Source organism: Panthera tigris, chromosome F3, assembly GCF_018350195.1.
Source record: "Panthera tigris isolate Pti1 chromosome F3, P.tigris_Pti1_mat1.1, whole genome shotgun sequence".
Lineage (NCBI taxonomy): Eukaryota > Metazoa > Chordata > Mammalia > Carnivora > Felidae > Panthera > Panthera tigris.
In genome coordinates, this window is record NC_056678.1 from 45,888,669 (window position 1) to 45,900,761 (window position 12,093).

Below are 12,093 nucleotides of genomic sequence, written 5' to 3' on the forward strand. Positions count from 1 at the left end.
GACTGATCATCATCATAAATTGAAGCTTTTTTTATAATGTTTTAAAAAAAATTTAACATTTATTTATTATTGAAAGACAGAGAGACACAGAGCATGAGCAGAGGAGGGACAGAGAAAGGGGGAGACACAGAATCTGAAGCAGGCTCCAGGCTCTGAGCTGTCAGCACCGAGCCCAACGCGGGGCTTGAATCCACAAACTGGGAGATCATGACCCAAGCCGAAGTCGGTCACCCAACCAACTGAGCCACCCAGGCGCCCCTTTATAATGTTTTTTAAAGACACTTTCCACACACAGAAAACTCATTTGAGCTATACAACATTTTATGAAGTCATGTTATTATTTTTCACTGTTTTTCACATTTCATTTTGATCCAAGTGAACCAAGAGTTAACTCAAAAGCCAAAGGTTTTTCATCCCAAAGGGATAATTTGGTAAGCACATAATATGACAAAATTGCTTTCTACAAAAAAATTCTTTAGACACTGCACTTTTGCAACATATATGGCACCATGCTGAGAATAATGATCTCTTCCTGATACTGAAAATCTGACATTGTTGTATAAGGTCAAAAGCTATTTTCACTTTAGAATGTGTTTTTCTTAAGTTATTGTTACTTAGGTTACATTGAATTTTTAAAGCAATGCAGAATCTTCTTTTCTTCAATACGTACAAAACATAATCATCTCACTTGGAACATTTGCTTCCCAAAGAAAATTCAAGAACAGATAGTTACAAATATTCTTCTTTGGATAAACAGAAAATATACCCCACAACAGTGAATAATCCTGATATTATTACTTCTCTCTTTTGAGATATCAGGAGATTGTGAGACAATTAGTTCTGATATCCTTGTATTTTAAAGGGTTAGCTCTATATAAGTGGTGAGTTTTTTCCTCCAAAAAGTATGCCTGATGTGACAAAGAAATTTATGGAGATTATTGGTTAGATCTTTGTTCTTTTCACTGTCCTTTCCCCAATCACATTTCTATAAGAAATGAAAGAGAGAGCATTAGGTGTTATATGTAAGTGGCAAAACATTAAATTCTACTCCTGAAGCCAATATTGCACTATATCTTAACTAACTAGAATTTAAATATAAACTTTAAAAAAAGAACTGAAAGAAACAAAAAAATATTGTTAAGTACTTGCCAATAACTGGTTCTCACTTTTATTTATTCTGGATACAAAGTCACTCAACAAAATATCTTGGCTAAAATTTATGTAATGTTTTTGGAAAGGGAAAAGGCAGTACTTTATTTCCTGTACCAGACATTTTTAAGAGCAAAAAATATTTGTGATAGAGCAAATGTAATGAACTGAAAGTCATTGATTCTCCCTTTCTGGGTTCTAAGTAAGTTTTGAAATTCACTTGTTCATAAATATACCCATAAATTGCTTAAAATTTAAAGTCCTAGCATAGTCATATAAAGGAACACTTATGTTTTGAATTTCTATATTCATTATAGAACTAAACTGGGGAGTAGAGGTTGGAATGACAGGTGGAGATAGGAAGTGGGAAGAAAGGATTTTTTTTCTCTTTATATTATAACTAAATCTATTTAAACCAGAAATTGTATTACGTAACTTAATCACAATTTGAGTTATACTTGTTTGAATCTCATTTCTTTATATAAATTCCCAATTACACCAAAGATACATATTTTTTATAAGAAATTATTCATTTCTTGGTGTAAGTGCTTCCACAAAGTGGGTAGAAATCTGCCTGATTTATTGTTGACTAATGACTAAATTACTTACCTCAGGGGGGAACATGTTATTGATATTAGGTTTTCTTCTAAGTCTGATTCAAATGCACTGAAGCAATTTTCTTCATGCCCTAAGTGTCTGGGAGGCTACTTAAGAAACCAATCTTTTCCAACCAGAAATCTCCCACAGGGAATCTCTTCTCATTTAAAAAGCAATATTAAGGATGAAGTAGCATTTTTGTCTACTGTTTTTTTTTAAATACATTTATTTTCCATTGATAATAATATAAAAATTAGACCCTTTTGGAAATATTTCTAAATCATTTAATGCATGCCTCCTTGTTTTCTTAAATAAAATATACTAAACAGAGCTGACACTTTTTTGATAATAGGCTATCATTTGGATCTAAATTGTGTTACCATGGAAAAACTGTATTTATCCATTTCCGTCCTTGTGGTTGGTATTTCTCATTTTATAAAACACTCTATTTAAACTTTTGTGTGTTTTCTCCTTACAAGAAATCAGTTATTCATGGTGTATAAATAACAAGTAAATAAATTTTGAATAACCATCATAAGGAATCCTCCTGAGTCAAGCGTTTAGGTTTGCATGCTGAATTTTAAGCAATTTTAAAGCTCTTATTTCCTCACTGTGTTCTGTTATCTGCATTTTAAAATGATGGTGGAAGTTAGTGTAGTTTCTACAAAAAAGAAAACACTAGAAACTCTTTGAGAAGCATATGCTGTGCTGGAGAAGGACTGTGCTTGGTGGTGACCTCTGGACTTTTTCTGGCCAGCAGAAGTCAAATCCAGTTTGAGAAACTCCATTTTGTCATTATTGTTCATCTGCCAATTTTCCAGCAGAGGTGGAAAATATGAAAAAAGGTGACCATCCTTAAATAGGTCTTCTTGGTTTCATCTCTCCCCTGAATTGACATCTGCAATTATTTGTCAAACTTTGAGTGAACTTTATTACAAAAAGTAGAATTCTTGGAGTCTATGAATTGACATGTTAAAAGCAAGCTCTCAGTGGTGGTTGCCAAGGCTTTAATCAGGGAGAAGTGACTCAGTTTGAAGTAGTTTGGGTTCAAATAAAAGATGTGCTGGGATTTCAGATATGGTACTTTATTTGAAAGCCATTGCAGCAGATTTAATCTGAAAATAGGTTTAAATACATGTGAGCATTACCTATTGAGCTGTGTTAGGGATGGCTTTCGATTTGATGTTAAATATTGTGTCCTTCTGAGATTATAGATAGCATAAAATGTAGAGTTTACAGTTTCTAAAATAGTTGAATGATTTGTGTTCAACCTGACAATTTATAAGAAGAAATTAATGGAAATGCTAACATTCTATAATATTCATGCAGAGGGCTGTATCACAGTTTTCTACTTGTTCAAATGAAAGTTTATTATTCATCCATAGATTTTTTAAAAAGTCTTCCATTTGTGGGATTCTCTGCTTTTCAAGAGGTTTTCTGTTCCTCTTTTAAGAGGAAGAGATTGCCACATTTTACAAGCAGCTGCTTATTCTTCAGAAGCTGAACATGCATTGCAGAACAGTGCCTGAAATTTAATTACTGTTTATGCCAGTTTGGTTTTCTTCAATTTGTAGCAGAATGAAATGAACTGCTTTAGACTCTTTCACTGATTTCATATATGTCAGAAAAATTACTTTTTCTGTGTTATTTTTTGAATGACTATATATATTTATTTATATTTGCTTAAAATAAGGCAAAATACAAGTTGAGATCTTTAGGACTTTTAGAAGTTACTTTAACTACTATTCTTTGAAGCTAAGTTTTTATTCAGGGTATAGTTTAGAACAAATTGTTGGCAGAAATACATAACCATTAAGATATGCATTGTTAGTTATAGGATATATATCATGAAGTATAAGTAATATTGATTTAATATATAAGATGCATTATTTTGTCGTATTTTTATGGCATGATATATATTTAATGCAAACATTATAAACCATATTTTTACAAGAGTGTTGACCTAGGATTTTTTTCAAGCCTTTAGGAATCTTCAATTACCCATGCCCTAATGTTTTTTATATTAAAAATAATCATTGGTGAACTGTGGATTATTATGTGTCATAAACTGTGTAGGTAGTGGATACACTGCTGTTCAAGGCAAAATGTCCCGGCCTTCATGGAGCTTATTTCCGAGTCAGTGATTTTAACTCCAGGAATAAAATTGAAATTTAAATGAAAGGCATTAGATAAAACATAGAATATGTAGAAATTACTCAAATATTTAAAAAGATACTTTGTTGGGGGCACCTGGGTGGCTGAGTTGGTTGAGTTCTGACTTTGGCTCAGGTCATTGTCACGGGGGTTTGTGAGTTCAAGCTCCGCATCGAGCTTACTGCTATCAGTGCAGAGCCGGCTTTGGATCCTCTGTTCCCCTCTCTCCCTACCCCTCCCCTGCTCACACTCTCTCAAAAATAAATAAAACAAAAAAAAAGATGCTTTATTTTTGAAATGCTGAACGCTAATTAGTGTCATATGCGTTGTTTTGCAGGTGACATATGAAAAAATCACTTCCTCTAGTGCCTTGCTATCAGGAATGTTACTAAACCAATTCTAATCTCAGCTGTCCTGCCATGGTGCCTGTCTTACTTTAGTTAGTATCTATGATGGTTTTTGTCACAAATGGGATGTCTGAGCTGAGGAAATACATCGTCTAAAATAGTTCCTTGTTCATCTAAGTTGCTTCACTTCCCTTAAAGTGATTTAGAAAAGTAACCAGTTTAGCATGCCTTAATTATACTTGTGGATCCCTTTAACCATTACATTTCTCTTTCTATCTTTAAAATAAAGCACAATGTTATCTTAATCATAGTCAAATGGTTTAGGATTGCCAATATATATCAACAGCCAAAAACAGGACAAATCTAAACTTTAAAATAAGGTTAAATATTGTCCTTATCATTAATCAATAATAGTCTTATATATGATGAAACTATCAATTCAAATTATCCTACAAATTATGTTTATATCATTTTCTAATAAGTAGGTAGATAATCAAGCACTAATACATTAATAAAGATTTATTTAAAAAATTCTTTTTCTTTTTCTTTTGTTTCCTGTTGTTTTAACTACTGCTCTTGCTACATTAATTTTTGGTAGTTTTGGGCTGAGAATGTCAATGTTCACAATTATAGGTTAAATAGGTTTTTTATAGGTTCCTGAGGTTTCTTAGCATATGGAAAACCTACATGATGGAGATGATGTTACGGGCTGTTAGACAAAGAGGTTAGATAAAGGACTGTTCTTTTCCTCAAGGAGCCCATAGTTCACTAGGGTGGAGAATACATTGAAATTCAATGATGTAATTTTAACAATAGATGTACTGTGCTAGTGCTGGCCCAGTGTACATTATATTTTTATTTGTTTAAAAATTATTCTATTGTAGGGGCGTCTGGATGGCTCAGTCTATTAAGTGTCTGACTTTGGCCTGGGTCATGATCTCACAGCTCCGGAGTTCGAGCCCCATGTGGGATTCTCTGCTGTCAGCGCGAAGCCTGCTTCAGACCGTATCTCTCTCTCTCTCTCTCTCTCTCTCTCTCTCTCTCTGTCTGCCCCTCCCCCATTTGTGCATGCACTGTCTCTCTCTCAAAAATAAATAAACATTTAAAAAAGTATTCTATTGTGCAGAGACTTTTTTTGTTTGTTTGTTTTGAGAGAGAGAGAGCGCACCAGTCGGGTCGGCACAGAGGCAGAGGGAGACAGAATCTTAATCAGGCTTCACGCCCAGCACTGAGCCAAAAAGGGGATTCAGTCTCACATGAGATCATGACCCGAGCCAAAATCAAGAGCCAGGCGCCTAACCAACCGAGCCACCCAGTCACCTCTGTGCAAAGACATTTTAAAGCATGGGTTTTCTTAGTCTTCTAATAAAAAAAGTCTTGTGGTGAGATCTGTTTCTTTGCATGTATTTGAAAGGTCCACACAGAACTATGGAACTGGCTGTGCCACCCACCATCTTAGAAGGAAGTGGGGGAAGAGCTTGGTTAATGGACAGCCTCTATGGATACAACCAGCTGTTATTTTTCTACTTGAAATGAAACGCTCCCCCCGTACACTCAGGGCAGTGTATCAATTATAACTTGTCTCCTCTCATTGGGGATAGTAAGTGGAATCTCCTTGTATTCTCTGACATCATAAAATATCAAGCATGCTAAAAGCTTGCATAATATAGGGCAAGTGTGAAGACAGTGCTAACATATACTTTCCTTGTTGTCCTACGCAGATTCTCTCAGGAACTCCATGACTCACACTTTTCCGGTGTTGGCTTATTAAACTGAAGTACTCTCAGGTGAAGGATATTTTGTTATATGTTAAATGCTCACGGACACCTTCAGGATTTTTTAAGGCGGGTAAGACCAAGGAGTTCTTACTTTATAGTATATCTATCAAAGGTTACCTTAAGATGTCATGTCAAAAAATTCTAATAATTCTCATGACTGGGCAGGCATGAGATTGGCTACCGTACATAATGAGTAAAGTCCCCCCTACATAATGAGTAAAGTCCCCTTCTTCACAGGGAAGTCAGGGAAATTCTCTGAAGATATTTAAAGAAGCAGCCAGCTTATTAAAATCACATCTCCTGTACTAGAGTCTGGTTTAGAAAGAGGCCTCTTGTAACTACTACTCCTTTCTCTACAATGATATGGTTCTTTTTATTAACTTTCACAATTATTTTAACTTTTTATGTTATTATACTTATTCGTGTGCTTGCCTTATTTACCTTTCAAGAGCGTCGTGTCTTTAGACATAGTGTCTAGCACAGTATTTTTCTTTTAATAGTTAGGTTTGTTCCAAAGTCAAAAATCTCGAATTTAAATTCTAGAAATAGACTGGACTAAGATTCTAGTGTGGCAGGTTACATTCCAGGTTTTTGTTTTTAGTTTGTACAAAATGTATGCAAAATAAAATAGTAGTTGCTTCACACTAAGGTCACAAAATTATTGGACCAAACTTTCGTTTACGTGTGTCACTACTTTTACTTTATACGAAGAATTATTTATGAATATCTTGTGTTCCTGCCTTTTGTGGTTTACAACTACTGAGACTAGTGGAGCCAAATAATACGGGAAAGCATTTAACAAAGATGCTTCTTTGTAAATTTTTTAGATGTTCACCTTCCCATGATTTACAAAGGCAGTAGCAGTTGTCGCCTCAGGGGAAACAAATACAGCATGGACCAAAAAATGTCACAGATCATTTTTGAATTTCAAATTAAACTTCTTACAGGTCGGTAGTGAAAAGTTAGTCTTATGAGCTACCGTTTTATGCATAAGTCTGCCTTTTTGAAAAATAAAAATATTTGCTGAGCTCAAAGTTGAAGCCGGGAGGACTACGAACGATAGAGTGAACCTACAAGTGGTCATACAGTCTGTCCTGGATTTCAAGTGGCAGGTTTGGCACAATTTAGTGAGACTAGTGTATAGTCAAAGCTCGGTGCTGAAAAGCTATCTTTCTGTGCCTTGCCCTCTCCTGGGGTCAAAATTCTTCTCAGGGGGTCATTAAAACCCCTTAAATTTGTTTGGGATTTCCAGAGCAGTGGGACCTTTGCTGAATTTGTGCCAATGTCAGTGTGGAAGAAGTCTTGATCTCTCTGTGAAATGGCCAAGGTAGCATGGAAATAACACCTGGGGCATTAGGCAGAGGGGGATCTGAGAGACTCCTATCTGCCTGGTTTTCCCAGGCTCAGTCAGCGTCTACTCCATCTGCTAAGTTTTCCCTTTTCTTTCAGGAATAAGGCAACCACTGTGTCAGAATTATAATTGTTATAATATCAGTATGAAAATTTTGATATTGGGGGAATACTTATTTGACAAATTCATTTTCTGTATCTTCTTTCTAAAAATTCTAATAAATTAACCTTTAGTTTTATGTAAATGCCAATCAATGAATGCCTATGTCTAGTACAAGATATTTGCTTTGTTACAATTATAGCATTATTATAAATAAATATGAGCTATGACCCTGGCAAACATTCCACAAAATCTAAGTGATGACGTTTTTAATTTTTTTATTAAAGTTTTTAAGATGAAAACAAAATGAAAAAGAGAGCCAATTCACAAAGAAACACTTAAAAATATTTTCTTAAGTGAAAGAACACATGTAGATAACGTGCATTTGCACTGGTGATGCTTTCTAAGAGGGCCGCAGGAGTAACAATTACGAGAAGAACATGCCGTTTTCAGTCAGGTAAGGATTTGTACGTTATTGTTAGATTCTTCATAAGCACTAATTATTTAATTGAAAATATATCCAAAATAATATATTTCTTCCATGCTTATGGCTAAATATATCTAGAGTACTCAACAGACTAGGAAACTCTAAATAACTCACCCTCACAGCCCTTTGATTTGACATTTGACTCTGATTCCATAAGTAACTGAAGCAGGAATCAGCCTCTTAAACAAAAGGCCATCTTCGACTGGAATGAAGAGCATCCCTTGTTAAAAGCGAAGGCAAAAACCAAACAAGCAAATGCACCTGACAGGGATGATCTCGATTTGATAGTGACAAAACAGTCACATTCTCTCTGTTTGGGAGTTTTAAATGTCATACCCAGAGAGAAAGCGTAGAAACAGGGGCAGTAGAATCAGTACTGAGCGGAAGAGGAGAAATAAAGAGACAGACAGAGGGCAGAGCTGAGTGGTTAAGATGGAACTGTCACTAGAGCAGAAATGTCAACGTGATACCCGAACCCAGGTTATTAGTACAGCCTGCAGCTGTAATTCCTGGAAAATGTCCTTGCCTCCTATTTTTTTGGTGCATTCTCCCTGCAATGAACCATTATGAGAGAGAACTTGGGAATGATTATTGCTCCTATCTTGAACTGAACTATTTTATTTATACCTTCAGAAATATTATTAGAATTTAAGCCACAGGGTAAATGTTAAAATCAGAATAATTAAGAGATCTTTTCCACCAAAAAAAATAGTGTCGCAGATGAAGTAAAATATAGTCATTCCACAGTATGATACTGCCTAGTAGTTGTAGAGATCATATAAAATCTCATACAACTTAGTTTTCTATAGCAATTTTGTTCAAAATAAATATTAGTTATGTTTGAGAAGAGTCTTGTAGTGCTAACTAGGCAATATTTTTTTCTCCTTCATTGTGTGTGAAGCATTTTAATAATATGATAGATTACCCAAAAGCTGTAGAAATATTGACAACAAATTATAGTCTCTGCAAATAGGTCATATCTAAACTTTAATCTTAATTACAAAGTCATATTTTAAACCAAGTGTTAGAGCAAATGTTAACAACATTTGAATTAAGAAATCAAAATGTGGGGGCGCCTGGGTGGCTCAGTCTGTTAAGTGTCCGACTTCGGCTCAGGTCATGATCTCGCAGTCAGTAAGTTCGGGTCCCGCATTGGCCTCTGTGCTGACAGCTCAGAGCCTGGAGCCTGCTTCACATTCTGTGTCTCCTTCTCTCTCTGCTCCTCCCCCACTCACGCTCTCTCTCTCTCTCTCTCTGTCTCTCAAAGATGAATAAATGTTAACAAAAATTTTTTAATGAAAACAAAAAGAAATCAGAATGTAGTAGCAATTTTTTTCTTTTAATGAAGCTGTGTTTCCATGTTTTCTTTCTTATACTTTCATGATGATGTGACAGAGCACCTGGGAAGAGGCACTGTTTCTCCATAAAGACCAGATTGGTGCATAGCCCACACTTTCCTTACAGAATAATTCCTTGAACGGCTGTTTTTCTGGTTGTGCAAATGTAAAGCAAGTAAACACTCATTTCCGTAGAGAATAGAATTCTTGGATTGCCATGCTAAACACTAAACACTAAATTATGATCACCTTTGGAACATGGTCAAGGAGCCTCTAAGGAGGAAAGTAATTGAGATCAGGACCTCTTTCCCCCAATATTCTTGGGACATCTGTAATAGGGTGGGAAGCTTCTAAGTCATGTCTTCTGGAAAGAAAATTATCCAAATTCTTAACAGAATTCACTTTGAGGGAAGTGCAGGCCTTTGTTGGTGGCTATGTAAACTCGATGGTCTGACTATTTATGTAGTGGGTTGTCACAGTGTATAGCTGAAGTTATAAGCCACTGGGCACAACCAGTTTTGGTTGGCATTAGATTATTCTTTAGATACTATGCCTTAGCAGGTGAGGGTGAACTGAATGAGCTGTTACTTGGAACTCCAACCCAGTCTCAGAATATCTTCTTAAAGTACAATCGTTAAGTATCACTGGACTTATGAGGCTAGTTTTCATCATTTGTGAGGATAGGTTTATATGCATCTCTGACCTTACTATGATACTCTATAATATGTTGGTTTTTAAAAAGAACTTGTAATCAGATTTTTTAAAAACATAGAAGTTGATGTAAAAATATTGACGAATCAAAATAATTGCATGAATAAATTTAAAATTATAAGTGAGTGTATTTAAAATTTATTTAAAAAATCTTAATTGCTTTCAACACTATAGTAGAATGATAGTGTCATTAACTTCAATGTCTCTCACTTATTTGCTTAATTTTAAATAAATCATAAGAAGACATGAAAATAAATGCTGTTTCCCCCATCTAAATAAGTATTACTTTTTCCAGTTGAAGATTAAATATAATTTTGGTTGAACAATCATTTAAATCACCTTAATTCTCTTAGTAAAATCCCTTTGAGTTGTGTATACAATGCTTAGAGTGATGGTACACTGGAAAAAATACTATAAATGGCAAACATTATGTTACTTTATGGATACACAATTTTTTATTCCATTTATTCCATCTGCAAAAATGTATTGAGCCCCTACTACATGTCGGTGTAGTTCTAGGCCTTGTATATACAAGTGTGAACAAAACAAAGTCTTTGACCTCATAGAGCCTAAATCTAATTGGAAGGGAGGCAGCAAAATAATTAGATAACATCAGATGGTGCTAAGTATCTGAAAGAAAGATAAGAGAGTGAGGGCAGGGAATATGGAAATGATTGCTATTTTATATAAGCTGGTCAGGGAGGAGCTCTCTCAAAAAGTGACCCATTTTCACAGGCACCTGAAGAAAGTGAGAATGGCCCTGGGGCAGAAGTGTGTTTGATGTAGTCCAGGTACAGCAAGAAGGGCAATGTGGATATTTTGGAATAACACTGGGATGTTATTATAGAAAGCGAGACCCAAGAGTTAGTCCAAGGTCAGAGCATGGATTCCCATGTCCACAATGGTTTTTACTTTGGCTTTTACTCCTTGAGAGGAGGGAGGCCATTGGGAAGTTTTGGGCAGAGGAGGAACTTCTAGATTTAACAAGTAAAAACCACAGGCTACCCAGTTAAATTTCAAATTCAGATAAACAATGAATACATTTAAAAAATAAATAGGTCCCCAATATTATATGGGATGTACTTATGGTAAAACATTATTCATCATCTGAAATTCAAATGGACAATGTATCCTGTATTTTAAAGAAATTCTCTCATGGCTATGAGGTAAATAAACTTTTCTGGTAGGGCAGAAATACAAGTTGGTTGAAACTGTTTGAATAGATTCAAATACATTCACTCATCAGTAACCTAAATCTGCTCTATAAAAATAGTTTATAGCTTGGTGGAATAAGTACATGGGAAGATAGGTGACTTGTGTTCTTTCTGTAATTACCTGCTTTGCTCAACTTCCTTTGGAAATCAGTAAAGTATCTCTAAAGTAGATACAATTTATTTCATTAGAAAAATAAGATAATCTTCTATAAAAATAGATATTAAGTTTTAAAAAGTAGAAAATAGACCAAAAAAGTTAGGATTTAGAAGACTTGAACAATTATAATGAATCATTTTGACCTAATGGACAAATTAGACTACTATACCTAAGAACTCTAGATTATACATTATTTTTCAAACCTACAAAGTACATTTGCAAACACTGTAAATATGGCATACAAACATACTAGTCCAAAAAAGCAAATCACAAAAACCTTCAACAGTGAAATCAAAGTATATTTTTTGAATACAGTACAAATTATATTATAAATCAGTGGCAAACTATAAATAATATATCCTCCATATGTTTGGATATTACAAAGAACATGAATGTATTAAGAAAAACATTTTAGGGGCACCAGGGTGGCTCAGTTGGTTAAGTGTCCAACTTTTGATTTCTGCTCGGGTCATGATCTAACAGATAGAGCCAGTGTTGGGCTCTGCGCTGGGCATGGAGACTACTTAAGATTCTCTTTCCCTCTCTCTCTGTCCTTCCTCCACTCTCTCTCTTTCTCCTTCTCAAAAAAAAAAATTAAAAAATGTTTTAATGGATAACAAAATAATGCATACCAAATCTTATTTGAAATAACTAAAGCAGCATTTTGAGAAATTTATAATTTTAAATGTATAACTTAGAAATCAAGTATTAC

General features: G+C 34.8%; 1 long non-coding RNA gene across 1 annotated transcript in view; it reads left to right on the top strand.

Annotated features, from left to right (window-relative positions):
- The window catches only part of LOC122235847, a 162,415-nt gene that overhangs the window by 69,616 nt on the left and 80,706 nt on the right, over nt 1-12,093 (top strand). The window contains exon 3 of the long non-coding RNA XR_006213923.1: nt 5,969-6,095. This is a non-coding gene — a long non-coding RNA (uncharacterized LOC122235847). The remainder of the gene's footprint in view (nt 1-5,968; nt 6,096-12,093) is intronic.